Consider the following 14,465-nt stretch of genomic DNA (forward strand, 5'->3'; position numbering starts at 1 on the left):
GATTTCAAGTTCCTCTAGACTATTCTCTTTCACCTTATCGTCGTGGGTGTTACTGCTACTGTATAAATCTCTATAGAACTCCTCAGTCACTTGAACTATCTCATCCATATTAGTAACGATATTGCCGCCCTTGTCTCTTAACGCACACATCTGATTCTTCCCTATTGAAAAATTTGTGTGAGAAATAGAACGAGATGTATGCATGTCGCACAGATTTGACGAGAAATAGAACGAGATGGATGCATGTCGCACAGATTTGACGAGAAAAGAACGATATGAAATGCATATTGAACGAACTCGCAGAGAAAACGGGCGAGATCTGTGTGATGTGCTACGCAGACATTTACGAAGAGCACGAGATTTATGCGATGTGCGATATGAATGCATAGAGCTTGAGTGACATGTGTGCGATGAGTTGTGTAGACCTGACGAGATTATGTATGACGTGTGTGAGGTGGCATGTGATGTGTACGCACTGTAGTCGTATGAGCAACTTGATCTTTGAAGATGACTGAATTGTATAAAAAGTGTGTGCACTTAAGTCGTAGTGCATACAAAAGCTCATTAATGACAGTCAGATTTATGAGCTGTTCGTAGTAAATGCAAGAGTGTGATCAATGTGCTGTATGATCACATTGAATCATTATGACACATATATACCAGCATAAACTACAGAGCAAATAAGACGTTCAGAGCTCAACTTCTGGAATTTCATCCCCATCAAAGCTGGTGTCGGTACTTTTGATGCAATGCTTTTCACTTGGGGACATATTCTCGGATGAACACTTATGGCGATACTACTGCCTTTGCATGACGCATTCCTCGACCAGCCAGTAAGCACTGGATAGCACAATGATATTGTCAAAAGCTATCAGCAGAGTTTGAATCCCTAGTACAGAGAGTAGATCTGCCTAAGATTTTATTGCAATATAGGAGTCAGGTACCATAAAAGTTTCATAATAAAATGTTACATGTTTGTTTGTGCACGCAATAAAATAATCTGGCAATGTGATTATAGCACTTTGGAGATGCTTCAAACAAGGACGAGTTGGCAAAGTTTATTGCAAGCAGTTTGATCAGTGATAAATTATGTATGCACTTTGTCACATCCTAATAATATTGCTTGCATCAGATATATCAGTCAGAGGTAGTATAAGGGCGAACTTGAACCTGCATATTTTCCAAATAGCCAAGTGCCTCAATCACAATACTGTCAAATACAAATCTGCTAAGAGCATGTTAGTGCCTGTTTATGTCCAATTGTAGAAGGCAAGCGTGCGATTGGCCATGCATGCCCACATATAAAAATAAAAAGCAGAACCACAAGACAGTATAAATAGGTTGGTGAACAGATAGCCAAAATAGCAGTCAAAATCCATCGCACTTTGTCACAAATAAATTAAAAATATTGTAATTAAATAACAATCCCTAAAAATGTCATGTGATCAATTGTGGTAATGATCACAGTTACTGCTGTGAAAAATTATTTGCACTAAGTGTTTCACAACTTGCTGAGAGGGCTTGACCCAGTAAAAAATCCTCATATGTGCACAGCAGTGGCAAAAAACGAGATGAGCGTCGCATCTTGGTGACCATTATCTCCCTACATACTACACAAAACTGAATTTGAAATTAAAGGAGAAATAACAAAGCAGTTCGTGTGCCAATGATGGTTAAGCGCACTGCAATGCCTTGCCATGCGTTGAAAGCTGACCTCCAAGCAACCAAAATGTAAGTGACCCTACATTGAAGCAGCGTCTCTAAATGACGAACGTGTATCACATCCTGGCATTCGCAGACGCAGTCACCAAATGAAAAACACCTTTGCAAATCGCAATAACGACGAATGTCACACGCGTGCGCACACAGACAGAATGCGAGCAGTTTCCGAAAGCACTCGCGAAAGACTGTACGGACGTTCCTACGCGTTCCACGCATATCAGAAGCGCGCGCGCGCGCACACACATACACACATACACACACGCGCACGCACAAAAGGCGAGCAGTTTCCGGAAGCACTCGACAAAGACGGCACGGATGTTTTTACAAAAAAGCAAATCCCACCGGCGTGGCACCATTTCCCGATGCACAAACAGCACCACTCATTAACAGTACACATCCGTAGAACGGCGCACAAGCCAGAACAAAGCGCACACCACTCGACGCCAAATCCGTCGTCGATTACGCCGCTGAGAAACGAACACCTTCTAACATTCACAAACCAAACGACGATGTGCTGCGAACTTCAAACAGATTTTACGGCCCTGTCCGGTTGATAGGGCTGCTCCACAGGCTGTCCTCACTGTTGAACGCAATGTCAGCAAAGTTGTTGAAAAAGGCCGCCTAAAACACGCAAAAACATGGAAATAATACGCCTCTACTACCCACGCTACTCATGCGATCACAGTTACCGGAACCACAGACGGCGAAGTAAACAAACGACGTCATTTCCCTTAATTTCGGACCGAAGTAGTCTCTCAGTTGCGCGAGTCTTCCTTTCGAGCAGGGCGCGACTTGTTCCGGGGACTGTGAGGGCGCTGCGGTCGAGCTCTGCACCAAGTGAGCGGCGCTGCTCTGCTGACATGTGCACGTTACTTGCGGGTGTTTGCGCTTCTTGTGCTGTAGCCGATTTTATTTTCTCATTGCGTGAGCCTTGTAACTGTCCTCGGGCACGTGGCTGGCGGTCGAGGTCTTTTGCGTCCGGTCCAAGTTTTGCGCTCATGGAGACGCCAGTACCGGCGACGTGTGGGTCACCAAGCGTTAACATTGCGTGTGCACTTTGGTTTGTAGGCCCACCTTTTTTTCCATCTCACTTTCTTCGGACGTGCACTCTCAGGTATGGTGTCTGTAGAATATTATACTTCAGCTTAAACAACAGAAAGAAATAACGGCTGCTTTATTCAGCGAGCACCATGTAAATGCCGAGTGCCGCGACTAACAACCATAACTGTGCCAGGCTATAGCAGACGACGCTCGGATTCTTGGCGCGGAGGTCGATGGCAGTGCTGCGGTGGCGGGAACGGCAGCGGGCTGCATGGTGCGCATAGCCAAGGAATTGGGGTACTTAAAGAGGACTATAGGCCATCGCTCTATAGGCGTTGTTGCGGCGGGCGGCCGATGTGGTGCTGATCGTTTGATCATATTTACGCGGTGCTTAGAGAACATGTGCTCCTTTTTTTGTGTGTGAATTAACGATCACTAAGCCCTGGGGCCTGTGCAACGCTATTAGCTCGCTGTATGTTTCTTGCGGTGCGCCGTTGTTGATTATCGTAGTGCGCTCAATTCGCGCTTCTTTGTCTCGCCGCTCCCGCATCGGGTCACAGTGCACGGAAGAATGTGTTGATAGTTGTGCTATCGCGTGCTGTAGTTCACCGCAATTCAACACTACGCTGGACGGACTGTCGGTGCAGTCGATGCGGCGTGAACGGACACGAAGGAGCGCTCGCCTCAGACGGTAAGCCCGGCGCCTTGCGCATTCTTATGGTTCATGTAGTGTACTACCTTGTCATGCGCAGCAGAAGATGATTAGTACAGCTACAAGAACAATAACAGTGATTTCCTAATGTTCGTTCGATATCGGAGTGCACATTTAGCAAAAAGTTTCACGAAAATTACCCCGAGGTTAATGTTCTAAGTGCTTCATCTATTGTTTATTTTCTTTTTGTTATGAAGTATGCTAGCGCCGGGTCATCGCTTCGTCTGAACGGGCAAAAAAATTCAAGCAGGAAATGTCACTGCTTCTATACGTAATTTCTCAGCAAGAAATCGTATAGACAATTCTAGAAGTACGTTGATGTGTTGCGCAAATGTTTTCACAGCTAACGTTAACGCGCGACGGGATCCAAATGATCTGACTCGTGAGAAGATTTTAGCTTGGATGCAAACTTTGATGCTTATAGGTTGTCGCCAAGGCAACCTGTATTTCTTGTGTTTAGTGTTGTTTGTTTTCGTGCCTTTGACACGTTGAATAACCGCCTGTGATGTAAGAATGAAATATTTAATTTCTCTAAGCGGATGCAGCTTCATGTAGCTGGCTGTACGAGAGCTTTCCCCAATTTGACGCGATGTTGTCAAATCACAAGTTTGCAGTTTCAGCAGTGATTACAATAAACTGAACATTTATTGTTTAGGGATGTCACAATTTCCTGAGACGGAGGCATCTCTGCACCACATAGGCTGCGGCACTATGCAGCTTGAACAGCACGACAAAGCATCTGATCTGCCTGCTTTGACAAGGTACGTACTAAACGGTCACAGCCATTTATGTGTTCTAGGGTCTGTTCGTGTATTTGGCACCTGTCAACTTTTCTGAGTCTCTCATGCAATTTATAAATTCTTGCTATTCTACAATTTTACTAATGTTCCATTAAGTAATGAGAACGAAGTTTTATTAGTGAAGATGTTCTAAAGCTGCTGAGAAATGGGGTGGCATAGGATTGCGAAAATGCACGTAAAAAATAGTCCTGGCGCTTTGCTTTCTTAATTGCTAGCAATGAAAAATCCCTAATAAAATTAGCAAAGGGACACTTGCTTTAGGTAAGTTCATTAAGATACGTTCCAGAAGCAGGCTAAGTTTGCAGCAACAAAAGCACTGAGAAAAACTCACTGATCTAAAAACATGTTAGTTTCTGCTTTTCCAAGTGTGCTGCTTGTGTACAGTGTGTCAAGGTAAATAATGGTTAATAATGTATGCATAGAAAAGTGTGGATGCTGAGAGAAAGCTTTAGGAAAGTGCGTGCTGTCTTTCCAACACAGGATTTCTGTCTAGAATTTTTGTAAAATATGAAGTGCACAGGCTGGCAAACAATGTTCAACACTTTTGCTTTAGATTTTAATGTAGCCAGTTCATTATGTGTCCCTAGTATAGCTTAGCGTCAAGCTTGAAGCTGATCTCTGATGTCACATCAGTTGCAGGATGCAATAACGTGGTATCACATACTGCTTGTTACGCATGTCAGTAAACCTGGTGCAGTTGTCACAGGTGAGAGTATAACTGAAAGCTGCGCATTCTTTGCCCTTCTGCACATGATGTGGGATAGAGTTTGAACTATGCTATAGTGGCACCATCTCCCTCACCTTCTCTTCCTCATTATTCTGTCAACTTGCAATAATATGCACAACTTCTAGAGGCTTGATTATGGTGTTGTCTGCTGAACTTGGCTGATGTGAATTTCAGTAGTTTGGGGTACCCTCAAAGCTATGCTGTACTTTTCATGCATTTTAAAATGGTCAGTTTGACATATGTGATTGGCTGTGGCATTCTGAGAGAAACAAGGCCTCTTGTGAATAATGCATATATGCATTATTAGCATTTTCTAATACTCTTTCAAGAAGCAGCCTACAGGCTGCTCCCCGAAGAAGTGACCACCTTTGCTTACGCTACGTGGCAGTCTGGTCCAGTTTACTTAACCTGTCTGCCATCTATGCACGAAAACGAGGAGAGAAGCGAAAAAAGGGACCTTCGATTTATGTTTTTGCACAGATGGCTCATACATTGCACTTTTCTTATCTCGCATGCTTTGTTAACTCAAAGCTTTCTATGGGCGAATATCATTTCATTCCTATTTATACCTAATAAGAATTACTTAGTTCACAGTGTCACTTTTTATATTATACTTTTGTGAGACTAAGCTCACTTGTTTTAATGCAAGTGTGGCTGGGCCTGCAGAAAGAGTAAGCAGACTACTGTGTTGCTGATCAGTGCTGATCTCCACGTCCGAGCTGGTCCCACAACATCCAGGCACCACTGTGCTTTGCTTCATTGACAAGGTAATATGATATAGACACCTTGCACCTCAGTATCAGTTTTGAGAAATATGCTAAGACACAAGGGTTGGCCTTGGTGATAAGTACACTCGTGTTCTTTTTTTTAAGCGTTCTTCTTGCAGTGTTCCTCATGTACATGTTTTCAGAGGATGCTTAAATGCAAACTGCCATGGAACTTGTTTATGCCTTAAAGTAGCACTCTTTCACCAAGAAAAAAGCCTTATTTAATGCACAATTCATAAGAAAGGTGAGGAGGTGACAGGACATAACAGTCTAACAGCCATCCAATTTTACTGCTTGCAGAGCAATATAAAGTGAGAGGTGAAAGGGCAAGAACAGATAAATCGACAATGTATGTTGCTCACACAACTGCGAAAAGAAGCATGGCTACTATGACACTTGTTTTACAATGATAAATAAGCAGTCTTGCTATCTGATAATCCACTGGAGGGCGAGCCAACTCGCAGATTCTCTGTAACACATGTAAGGAAAGGCTCACAAATCTTGCCAGCCCTATGCTCGTAACACATTGCCACAGTTGCATAGTTTTCAAACAAAATAATGCAAGTGAGCTTTGCACCACTAAATGACCTGAGCATTCAGTTGACATGGTTGCAGATCCAGTCATTTATACATTGGCCTGTTTTGTTGACGTCGTGTCTACTGCACGACAGTGGTATTTAATATCCATCAACACCCCTGTGCTCGACGTACTCTTTCTTGCATGCTTTTTTTTCACAGGTAGTGGAAGATTACTTGATTCCAGAACAATTTGGCTTGTTCTGCACATGATAGTGAACTTTCCAGTCTTATATTTAACATGGAATTGGGTAGGAAGATGTGGTATTTTTTATAGTGCCCTGGTGCATTCAGATTGTGCAGAGGCTTCAAGCTTGTATTGACAAAAATTGGGATGAAGCCATAAGAGGAGAATTGTAAAAGTGTAACGAAAGCCTCCTGATAGATATGCTGAGTTGTGCTGCTGTGGACACTTATTGGTTATCCCTACTGGGTAACGCTGTTAAAGTTATGGATGCTTTGACACTGTAGGGCCTACAAGGTGGCTAGCATTACGGAACACATTAAAACAACTGTAGGGATGCATGTTGTGCTATTGTATCATAATTAACCCGCAAAGTGACCACCTTTGCTTACACTATGTGGCAATCTGGTCCAGTTTACTTAACCTGACTGCCATCTATGCATGAGGAGGAGAAGGGACTAAAAAATGAAGGGACCTTTGATTAATGTTCTTGTACAGATGGCCCATACATTGCATTTTTCTTATCTTGCAGGCTTTGTTACTTAAAGCTTTCTACGGGCGAATATCAGCATTTCATACCTAATAAGTATTGCTTTGTTCACAGTGTCACTTTCTATATTTACCGTATTTACTCTCATAATTGTCGCACTCACGTAATGATCGCAGCCCTGAATTTTGTCGTCCAAATTCGATTTTTTTTATTTCCTGTGTAATGATTGCACCCCTAACTTGCTGCAGCGATATGTCATGTGCCAAGTCTAGCTATTAATGATCGCGCTTACCATCTGTCGAATGCTACGCGAACAACTCTTCAAGATAAACCAAGTGGTCTGCACGCACCAAACATTTTTAAGCAGATGCTCGTTTTCATTCCTTTCATTACTTTCCGCACTTCTATGACAAAAAAGCTACAACCAAAATTGCCTTTATTATGTGTAGGCTTTGTAATGGTTGTGGTTAACAGCAACAAAATAGATGCCTTTCGATTCTTCTCATCTGCACTCGTGGGCACGCAACAAATCACGAGCGGCAACAATAGCAGCCACGTTTACACTGATACGTTAGAAGTGTACCCTATCCATACGCCGACACTTGTAACACAGCTAAGATATTTGCCCACCCTTAGCACAAACGTGCTGTATTAGGATAGTAGTGAAGACAAATGCCGCAGTTTCTGCAGCATGCCCGCCGTGTCTTTCTATGTCACTGGCAGCTAAGCGTGCCCATCTGTTTCTGCCCCCTCATAGTGGACATGGCGACGTTATTGCCACAAACTTACCGATATTAACGATATTATTCATTACTGATATGGAAGAAACTTTCAATGCAAGTAATGTACTCGAGAGAAAAAAAAATCGCGTTCGGCGCATTTGGTGTTTTCAGCTTGCTATGCTGGCCGCCACTTTTGTTTCGGTGTCCCGCACTACATACAGTGGCAGCCACTTATTTCTTGACCTATTGCCATCCCGCAGCAAACGCGGGATGAAAAAAATTCTTTTTGCGGGAAATTTAACCGGCATAATGATCACACACCTGAATTTGTGACCATTTTTTTTTACAAGAAAATGCGATCATTATGCGAGTAAATACAGTACTTTGTGGCACCAAGCTCACTTGTTTTATTGCAGGTGTGGCTGGGCCTGCAGAAAAGCTGTAAGGAGACTGCAGTGTTGCTGATCAGTGATGATCTCCACGTCCGAGCTGGTCCCACAACATCCAGGCACCACTGTGCTTTCACAAGGTAATATGTTGTGGACACCTTGCACCTCAGTACCAATTTTGAGTTTGACTTGACAAATATTTAAGAAGACACAAGGTTTGGCCTTGGGGATAAATACACTCGTGTTCTTTTTTTGAAGTGCTCTTTCTGCAGTGTTCCTCATGTACATGTTTTCAGAGGATGGTTACACTCCTTAAATGCAAACTCCCTTGGAGCTTGTTTAGGCCTCAAACTAGAACTGTTTCACCAAGAAAAAATCCTCATTTAATGCACAATTCATAAGGAAGGTAAGGAGGTGACAGGCAGTGTCTAACTATCCAGTTTGACTGCTTGCCCAGCAATATCAAGCGAGAAGCGAAAGGGCAATGCTGACAGATAAATCGGCAATGCATGTTGCTTGCACAACTGCGAATGCGACACATGGCATGGCTACTATGAATGCTGATATGACGATAAAAATATTGTAGTTTTTACACTAGCCGGTAAGCTTATTAATATTTTGCACCAGCAAACAACCAGTTTGGTAGCTGTAGTTGTTGCACTGCTTCAGGAGTAAGATATTCTTTTTAATGAAAATTGAGTAGTGCTGCGGTTAGCGAAGCTATTTCTGCCTGTACAATAAATTAGGCATTTTTAAAGAGGCGGCATATAACAATTGTGTTGCTGTGCCACATAATTAGTAAAGTGAGGGGAGGTTTAAGTAAGCAAAAGAGGAAGATTAACCTTGTCGTACAATCAGATCCTTGTCTCAGCTCTCGTCACTGTGATGCAACGGCTCCCAGATAACTGGGGGGGGGGGGGCTAAAATTAGCCTTAAAAAGCTGACGCAATAATACAAAAAGCCATTGAAGAGTGTGGTTGCACCTATGTTTGACCAGTGCAGTATCGGGAGCAGGGCCAGACAGCAGCTGAAATGTTATGTAATAGAAGCTGGTCATATTGAGTGCTCTAACATGCTAACAAAAACTGTCATTTAGTTTCTATAGTGGTATTAAAGGTGCATTAATCTTTCCTATAAACAATTCTGCACTGGCATCTATGCAGTGTTTTCCATCTGCATATTCCGCAGTGCGGTAGCAAAAAGCTGTGAAATCTGTGTATTCACTTGCATGAGCTGGTTATGCTTCATGAATACTTTGTTTAGCGCAAAACGACACACACAAGACGACAGGACAAGGCGCTACTCTCAACTGACGTCATTTTATTGCGTCACTCCTTTATAGACCGCTCAAACCAGAAGAACATGCGCAGTGAGCACAATGCGGTGAAGCCACCACCAACATCCGATCCAAAGAGCGCACTCATGTGACAGAATCCAAAAAACCAAATTCAGTGCTTTACTAGGTTAAGGAAGGCACACTAATGCACTGTGACTCCAGTGACTTAATGAAAAATGCTTCCGATAACTCTCGGGCGGTGGTGTCACGGCTCTTTTTCAAAATCGTGGTATCACGAAACTTGGGTTTGCATTTGCATGTTTTACAATGCTGAGCCAAATGGGAACCTGTGCCTGTTGGTATGGATCGCTCATGTTCTCTAAGGCGCTCGTTAACACAGCGGCCTGGCTGCCCTACATACACTTTGCCACATGACAAGGGAATCTTATAAACGACACTGACGCTGCATTCTACAAACTTCACGTGGTTCTTTTCACAATCAGGTTTTTTACTTGTTTTAGAAATACGGCTGCACGACATTGACAGTTTCTGAGGAGCGGAAAACACTACCGGAATTTGGTATTTAGTGGCGACATTCTTTAGATTGTGAGCCACTCTGTGGCAATACGGCACAACTTCAGGCCTCTTCTTTTGTGTGATGCAGTTACTTTTGTGCCGCTTCCCTTTCAGTTTCTGAAGCAATACCTCCGAGACTGACGTCACCACCACACTTGGGTAACCAGCAGCCTGCAGCCTATTTAACTGTGCAATGAAACTCATGTTCGCAGAGTGATGACAAAATTGCATTAAGGAAGATTCTAAACACATCAAAGCAATGGCGCGTTTCACAGCCTTTGAGTGCGCAGACGCGTAAGGTAAAAGTTCCTTACGTGCGCGTGGCGAGTACATCTGACAGGCGTGGCCTGTTTGTAAGGATAGCTGCAAATCTAAAAACTGGAGTTTACCGTCCCTAGATAGCTCATGTGTGAAAGTTAAACCTTTGCCATTGTCATTGAAAAGTGTTAAAATATCAGCTACCGTCACGGAGCATTTGTTGTTAGTCTGTTTTATCACAACAAGAAAATCGTCAACATATCTAACAATTTGAACCGAGTCATTGTTTAAGGCACTCTTAAGAGCGCGGTCGACAAAAGATAAAAAAATATTACAAAGAGCAGGCGCCACACATGAACCAATACACACACCATTTTTCTGGATAAAAAGGTTATTTTCGAACAGGATAAAAGTTGCACTTAAATAAAATTCAAGAAGGGACATGAAACTTTCCGAAGATAACCCGGTGGCATTGCAAAAATCTACCTCGCCACTTTCTTCGATGCACATCATCACACTGCGAAATAGCTCATCATGCGGTATAGAATCGTAAAGATCTTTGACGTCAACAGAAAAAATGTTGGCTAATGAATGGTTGTCTTCCAGAAAGGAAACAACATCGAAAGAATCCTTTATGCCATAAGGATCGTCAATAGTTAAATGATTAAACTGTTTTTGCAAAAAGCGGCTAACCAAAACCTGCCAACAGTTGTTTTCACTGACTATTGTACGGAAAGGCACATCCGGTTTGTGCGTTTTTGCAGTGAAAAAACCTCTAAAGCAAGTAGCTTACATTGTTTTACATCTTTCACAATCTTGGTGAGGCCTATGACACAGACACACAAATATCAGGGCCCACTGATATTTGTCTCCTGATCCTGCTGTTCTGGTCAGTCACATAGCTTTTGCTGTGTGCCGTGCAAGGATGCTTACGTTCTGCATGAAGAATGGACATGTTCCTCAAGATGTGGCGAGTCTCTTCGGGAACGTCAGGCCTTCCGTCGGTCACGTGCGGCAAATGTGTCGGATTCTTCGTTCGGAAATTTGGGGGCAGGTACGCCTTCTGTACGACTGGTTGAGAGCTGTGTGCTACTCGCGCGATGCACCTATTGTGGCCTAGAAGAAGTTTCGTTTCTACAGACTTCTATCAACTTGGACTACAGAATTCTGGTGGACACAGCTGCTGCTACTCCTCCGGTCCAGACTACCGTGCAGAAAGGAAAAAACGCAACCGGTCACCGCAGGTTTCCAGGTACTCGGTGACGTCAGGCTTCCTGACGAAGTTGCTGCATTGCTAAAGAATGGGCCGAAGTACAGCACGGAACCAAGAATTCCTGCACATGAGCTACTGGCTTTGAACAGGCGCATCGCAAGGAAAGCAGAACTAGAGGACCAGGAGCGGTGCCTCCTCGATAGGGTGGACAACCTTCGTAGGACCGCCACTGGGAGCGCGCCACCTTCGACAGCTGTGATCAAAAGGACAGTATCTTTCTTTAGAGACAATGAACTGCGGCTGTTACTGAGTGACAAAGAGGGCGGGTTTGTGATAGCTCCGTCTGCTGTCTTCAACAAAAAAGCCATTGAGGCTGTCAACAAACACTTCATTCTGGCAAATGAGAAAGCTCAGAAGGTAAAACGCAAAGCCATTTCTTTGTTGGAAAATATAGGCCTCACCAAGATTGTGAAAGATGGTAAACAATGTAAGGTACTTGCTTTAGATGTTTTTTTTTTCACTGCAAGAACACACAAACCGGATGTGCCTTTCCGAACAATAGTCAGTGAAAACAACTATTGGCAGGTTTTGGTTAGCCGCTTTTTGCAAAAACAGTTGAAGCATTTAACTATTCATGATCCTTATGGCATAAAGGATTCTTTCGATGTTGTTTCCTTTCTGGAAGACAACCATTCAGTAGCCGACATTTTTTCTGTTGATGTCGAAGATCTTTACTATTCAATACCGCATGATGAGCTATTTCGCAGTGTGATGACGTGCATCGAAGAAAGTGGCGAGGTAGATTTTTGCAATGCCACCGGGTTGTCTTCAGAAGGTTTCATGTCCCTTCTTGAATTTTATTTAAGTGCAACTTTTATCCTGTTCGAAAATAACCTTTTTATCCAGAAAAATGGTGTGTGTATTGGTTCATGTGTGGCGCCTGCTCTTTGTAATATTTTTTTATCTTTTGTCGACCGCACTCTTAAGAGTGCCTTAAAAAATGACTCGGTTCAAATTTTTAGATATGTTGACGATTTTCTTGTTGTGATAAAACAGACCAACAACGAATGCTCTGTGATGGTAGCTGATATTTTAACACTTTTCAATGACAATGGCAAAGGTTTAACTTTCACACATGAGCTATCTAGGGACGGTAAACTCCAGTTTTTAGATTTGCAGCTATCCTTACAAACAGGCCACGCCTGTCGGATGTACTCGCCACGCGCACGTAAGGAACTTTTACCTTAAGCGTCTGCGCACTCAAAGACTGTGAAACGCGCCATTGCTTTGATGTGTTTAGAATCTTCCTTAATGCAATTTTGTCATCACTCTGCGAACATGAGTTTCATTGCACAGTTAAATAGGCTGCAGACTGCTGGTTACCCAAGTGTGGTGGTAACATCAGTCTCGGAAGTATTGCTTCAGAAACTGAAAGGGAAGCGGCACAAAAGTAACTGCATCACACAAAAGAAGAGGCCTGAAGTTGTGCCGTATTGCCACAGAGTGGCTCACAATCTAAAGAATGTCGCCACTAAATACCAAATTCCGGTAGTGTTTTCCGCTCCTCAGAAACTGTCAATGTTGTGCTGCCGTATTTCTAAAATAAGTAAAAAACCTGATTGTGAAAAGAGCTATGTGAAGTTTGTAGAATGCAGCGTCGGTGTCGTTTATATAACATTCCCTTGTCATGTGGCAAAGTGTATGTAGGGCAGTCAGGCCGCTGTGTTAACGAGCGCCTTAGAGAACATAAGCCATACATGACCCATAGCAACAGGCAAAGGTTCCCATTTGGCTCAGCATTGTAAAACGTCCAAATGCAAACCCATGTTTTCTGATACCACGATCTTGAAAAAGAGCCGTGACACCACCGCCCAAGAGTTATCGGAAGCATTTTTCATTAAGTCATTGGAGTCGCAGTGCAGTAGTGTGCTTTCCTTAACTTTGTACAGCGCTGAATTTGGTTTTTTGGATTCTGTCGCATGAGTGCGCTCTTTGGATCGGATGTTGTTGGTGGCTCCACCGCATGGTGCTCACTGCGCATGTTCCTTTGGTTTGAGCGGTCTATAAAGGAGTGACGCAATAAAATGCTGTCAGTTCAGAGTAGCGCCTTGTCCTGTCGTCTTTCTTGTGTGTGTCGTTTCGCGCTAAACAAAGTATTCATGGATTCGCACCAACTAGCCCGCCAACGCATTGTGCTGGTTATACTTGTTCATTTAATGTAAAATACTTGTGGAAAAGTATTAGACTATTTCATTGGTCTTGTATTGCAATTCTGCAGCCATTTCTATTCTTTGTGAAACACGAACATTTAACAGAGACGAGAACAAGACAATGCGAGGACGAGCACTTGCTTTCAACTGCTGTGGTTAATCTTGAAATATCAATTTACGTAGGTAGAAAACTCATGAGCCTCCGTGTTCTCTTTTTCCTGTTTCTCTGTGAGATGTTCACGCTTTTCACACAATATCATGCAAGAACCAGCCAAATCAGTTATGCAGTGGAGCTACCTATTGTGCATGTCAGTTCCAATGGCTTGTTGTAATCTAACAGGGCCGGCTGCTTTGTTTACATTTTTGTGCAGATGCATACGAGCACTGTTTCAAAAACGCCGAACACTGTGGATACGGAGGCAAGGAGGCTGAAGGACCTGAACAAGCACCTGGTCACGATGCTTCGGAATACAAAATAAAGATGGTTTGTGTTAATTGTGGGCCCTAAAAAGTGTCCTCTTTGTCTCTGAGCTGGCATATCGGCCGACTCACGTGATCGAAATTAATCGCTGCAATGTTGGCAGAATGTGTTACTGTGTGGAACTTCACCAAAAATATTGCATGAACAAAAGAACTCATTCAACACAAATGCGAACACTTGTAGAATGCAGCTAAACAAGAATGGTGTCATTTTGCATAGCTGAATGAGAACATTTTCATGTAGCATACACAAACGAGAACGATATCGTTTCGCATCGCCGTGCGAGAACTATCTCGTCAAGCACAGCTATGCGAGAATAAT

At 43.1% G+C, this 14,465-nt stretch overlaps 1 long non-coding RNA gene across 1 annotated transcript; it reads left to right on the forward strand.

The window, feature by feature from the left end:
* Window positions 1-3,064: 3,064 nt before the first annotated feature.
* On the forward strand, window positions 3,065-14,158 carry LOC135916638 (uncharacterized). Its single transcript, XR_011509874.1, has 5 exons — window positions 3,065-3,454; window positions 4,131-4,236; window positions 5,652-5,769; window positions 8,158-8,270; window positions 14,035-14,158. It is a non-coding gene; the product is annotated as an uncharacterized lncRNA (long non-coding RNA).
* The last annotated feature ends 307 nt before the right edge of the window (window positions 14,159-14,465 follow it).

The sequence above is a fragment of the Dermacentor albipictus genome, unplaced genomic scaffold (assembly GCF_038994185.2).
Source record: "Dermacentor albipictus isolate Rhodes 1998 colony unplaced genomic scaffold, USDA_Dalb.pri_finalv2 scaffold_22, whole genome shotgun sequence".
NCBI classification, from domain to species: Eukaryota; Metazoa; Arthropoda; class Arachnida; order Ixodida; family Ixodidae; genus Dermacentor; species Dermacentor albipictus.